Consider the following 5,000-nt stretch of genomic DNA (forward strand, 5'->3'; position numbering starts at 1 on the left):
TCCTAGAAGAGTCACTTACCATAGCTACAGAGTCCCTTCTACCCTTACCAAGAGGAAAGTAGCTACTGAACAATTACAGTGAAGTGGTTAACCCCTTGTGTGAAGAAGAATTGTTTGGCAATCTCAGCGTTGTCAGGTGTATGAGGACAGAGGAGAATATGCAAAGAATAGGCCAGACTATTTGGTGTATGTATAGGCAAAGGCAAAGTGAACCGTAACCAGAGAGAAGATCGAATGTAGTACTGTCTGGCCAGTCAAAGGACCCCATAACTCTCTACCGGTAGTATAGAGTTGTGGTGGCTTCGTGGCGATCTACCGGATTGGGATTCGAGGAATTTCGAGCCCCACTGAATCTCGATAGTTTCTTGTAGTGTCTGTATCCTCACCATCCTTGTGAGCTAAGGATGGCGGTTTTGGGGAAGGCTATAGACCTACCTGCTGAGTCACCAGCAGCTATTGCCTGGCCCTCGTTGGCCCTAGCTTCGTTGGAGAAGGGGTTTTGAGTGCTGACCATATGTCTATAAGATCAGCTAAGGCACAGGGTTGCCAGGTTTTCTGAATGAAAAAAGGCCAACTTCTAATCAACAGAAGCTTTAAAAGGCCAACCCAGTAGTAGAAAAGGCCAAATATATAGTATTTAAGGCTCGTCTTTTTTTCATATTACTAAAGGCCAACCAATTATAAAAAGGACAAATTTGAGTTTCTTTTGGCCTGAAAAAAGGCTAAACTGGCAACCCTGGGTAGTCACTGTTTTTTTTGTCTCTGCCATTCATGAGTGGCCGTTAAACCGGAATTATTGGATTTGAAAGAGCATTCACGAAAGCAAGAATTCCAGCGTTGTCAAAATGGTTTGATTCTTAATCATGGTTCAATTACGAAACTATCTCAAATAAGTCAAACCTGTGTTATTTAAGATTTTAATAGATTTCCTAGAAATAGCAGAAAAAAACTCAGTTACAATGATCCTTTCAAGTTGAAAATGAATAAATATCCAACAGTAAGAAGAATGATATTTTATTGCAGCATTTTTAAGGCATACAATTTTGTGGATACGTAATTTTGATATCCTTTCTCGATGAGGCTGCGGTACAGAAGTGGGAGTTGCGTGCGCCGCAGAAGAAGAGAAAAGAACAGGTTTACATAATTACGTGAGAATTTAGATATACATAGCCTGTACACATAAAATGCTTAGACCTAATTACAGCGTGCATGTCTTATTTTTAAGCCTACTTGGTAGCCTTCATTTTGATAAATTTCAGATTTTTTCCATATATTTTTGGTAAATCAATACCAGCTGCATCTAATTTAATATTACGACCCATCTTATTACATTTTATTTTGAATGTTTATTACTTCTCTAGTAAATTTTCATTTCCTTATTTCCTTTCCTCAATGGGGTATTTTTCCCTGTTGGAGCCCTTCAACTTATAGCACCTTGCTTTTCCAACGAGGGTTGTAGCTTAGCTTGTAATAATGATAATAATAATAATAATAATAATAATAATAATAATAATAATAAAAATAATAATAATAATATGCTCTTTGCCATATCATGCCATAAAATACATATGTAAGTTTTGTTCTTTGAACTATGAGCATCGAATGATGTACGTTTGTCCAAGTGATAAGTGGAAAATCAACTATAAAATCACAATAAATTGATTGAAAGACGCCTTATAGGAAAGAGAAACCATTGCATTGTGATCAGATTGTCCTTATTACATGTAGTATTTGACAATTACTTGAAGAAAAGATTTGATTCCCGTTGCCATTTTTTTGCCGTCTCAGATTTTGAGCTGTTGGTGTGAACTGTTTGAAAACCTACCCAAAATTATGTAAGTACTAGTGTACCCGGGCCATCAAAAATAACATCTAAATATTTAGATAGATAAGCTCACACACACGCAAACTCACTGTTTCAACGCTTCTCACCCCCTCCCCGTTCTTGCTGCAATCCGGTGGTTCGCCAATTTGTGAGAGAGTGGTTCGGGTAGGCTATACCTTTCGTGATACCCTTTCTTATCAGTGTATGACTACTCCCTCTGGCCCCCGAGCGTGACTGGATATATATATATATATATATATATATATATATATATATATATATATATATATATATATATATATATAAAGTAGGTAAATATCAAGTGTGAAAATAGACCTTAGGTATGCTACACGGTATGCTATGAATGCTCATAAATATTACATAGAGTCCAATGAATGAAAATTTCCCTCATATAATAAAGAGCAAGTGTCTGACTACGTTATATATATGTATATATATATATATATATATATATATATATATATATATATAAATATGTATATATATATATATATATATATATATAACGTAGTCAGACACTTGCTCTTTATTACATGAGGGAAATTTTCATTCATTGGACTCTATGTAATATTTATGAGCATTCATAGCATACCGTGTAGCATACCTAAGGTCTATTTTCACAGTTGATATTTACCTACGAATACTAAGTTTATTTAGCCTATTGAATATAAGTTAATTCTCGCTATCTCTCTCCCCGTCAGCAGGCGTTCAAAAAAGATGGGAGAAAGTACCCATGGAAGAATGGTTTACATCTCCCTCCCGGAGGATTTCCTTAATATCCGTGGTCACAAAACACAGCATCAACGCCTCTCAATTACCTAGCAGTCCACTCCTCTGACAGTCCTTCTAGGTCAGCTGATGGACGTTCTTCGAGTAGTTTAAACTCCTCCTCCTCCTGACCTTCACGTCCTCAGCAATAAGCTCCACCCATTCCTTAAAGAAGCTCCGCCCATTGACCCTACCTGTCTCCACCCAGGTGGTCACCGGCCCCACCCACACCTTAACTTTCCATATAAAAAGGTTGGACGTCAACAGGAAAGCATCCACTTGTGAGATTCCAATCCCTAAGAACAATGGTAAGTGATGACAACTGGAAAATCAGTTAAATGTTTTAGTTTCGTGACAGTGACTTATTCTAATAGAGTGGTGACTACTGAATGACTACATCTAGTGGCGTGACATGACAGCACTCTCATCAGCAAATTAGCCATGTTTACTTAGAGGTGGAAATTGAAAGTGCCATCTCTCAAGTGAGAAGACAACATCGATAATTTCTGTGGTGCGTTTCTTATTTAAATATATATATATATATATATATATATATATATATATATATATATATATATATATATATATATATATATATAAATTTCTATCTCATACTTGGGATCGAACGCTAGCCCCTTCTAATGAAAGGCCAGGTCGAAACCAACCATGCCAGCGGGCTAGCGTTTGATCCCAAGTATGAGGTAGAAATTTATTTCTATTTGAACACGATGTTGTGTTGATATTTATCCATATATATATATATATATATATATATATATATATATATATATATATATATATATATAAAGTTACTTCTTCAAAAAAACGATATATCATAAAACCAAGCTTTGCAGAGAACTAGACTTTAAAACTGCTAATTATAAGATTCTATCTATTTCATAGCGCGCCGATTATGTAAATATTAATGATGGGTTTGTGGTTGCAAACCGCATTGCATATTGTGTCACTGCAGTAATCAAAGCTCCAGCAAAGCATTCATCAAGTCATTCATAGGAACGTGATTGCCTCTCTCTATCTATCTGTCTATCTATTGATCTATCTAGGTACTGTACTCCTATTCATCTTACCTTCATCTGCTTCGCCTGCTCATATCTCAGTCATCGCCATATGTTACTGAATTAACTGTCATTTTCCGTCTCTTCTCGGTTAAATTAAATCCCTTTTATCATTTTATTTTTTGGTTTTGACAGATCTTGGAAACTAATCATAAATAATTTTTTCAAAGAGCAAATTATTCTACATTATGCAAAATTCATTCTAAAATTCGTGCTCTCGTTTCAACCACTTAGTCCAAAGAGTTATTGATTACATATTTGTTCAAATGATTAACTGAAGATCAAACGCTATCAGATAGTTATAAAAATGATTCTGTACCCTCACTCTTTGAATGGAACTTGTATCATTTCACATTAAAACAAGTCCAATTTTTATGAGGTTTTCCTTATATTTCATTGTTTTGTTAATTTTTCTTTGTGTTATTACTATTATCCAGTTGAACTCTGAGTTCAAAGTAGGCTATATTTAGTAGAGAATTTGCAATACTATCAAAGTAATCTCAGTTGCGGGGTTTGGAAAATGCTGAATAATGTAGAGATGGTAACACTATTCTCCAGTAGACGAGATATTACCCGGGAAATATTCCCGCCAGATGACGCTTTTCATAACGTCTGAAATCACCTGGTTTTAATGAAAGGGAAAATTCTATAGTTGAAAACACGCGATGATTATACCTTCCACAGAAATCTATTTTAATCCCATACCCTCGATACATATTGACGCGTTTGAGTTTTGCAAATCATAACGAGGTGAAGACTGGTGTTTCCCCGAAAGATATCCAGTGTTAAACGTGATCCTGATCAATATCCGTGAACAATCGTTAGGGTACATTGTATAAAGGTGTCATTATTAAATGGTGATCTGCCACGGAAGTTGAAGTTTCAACCCACTTCAACTTAACCTAATATCTATATTACGTTCCTAAAAACAAGTATTATCAGAAAGCTTATATATATATATATATATATATATATATATATATATATATATATATATATATATATATATATATATATATATATATATATATCATCTACTCCTACGCCTATTGACGCAAAGGGCCACAGTTAGATCTCGCCAGTCGTCTCTATCTTGAACTTTTAACTCTATACTTTTCCATTCATCATCTATTCCACGCATCATAGTCCTCAGCCATGTAGGCCTGGGATCTTCCAACTCTTCTGGTGCCTTGTGGAGCCCAGTTAGAAGTTTAATGAGTGCGAAGAGCATCTCCAAACCATCTCCATCTACCCTTCACTATGATCTCATCCACATATGACACTCGAGCAAGCTCTATTTTAGTTCCATT

General features: G+C 35.4%; 1 pseudogene; it reads left to right on the plus strand.

Moving 5' to 3' along the window:
- Positions 1-2,913: 2,913 nt before the first annotated feature.
- The window catches only part of LOC137641575 (chondroitin proteoglycan 1-like), an 11,189-nt pseudogene continuing 9,102 nt past the window's right edge, over positions 2,914-5,000 (plus strand).

This window comes from Palaemon carinicauda, chromosome 1, assembly GCF_036898095.1.
Source record: "Palaemon carinicauda isolate YSFRI2023 chromosome 1, ASM3689809v2, whole genome shotgun sequence".
NCBI classification, from domain to species: Eukaryota; Metazoa; Arthropoda; class Malacostraca; order Decapoda; family Palaemonidae; genus Palaemon; species Palaemon carinicauda.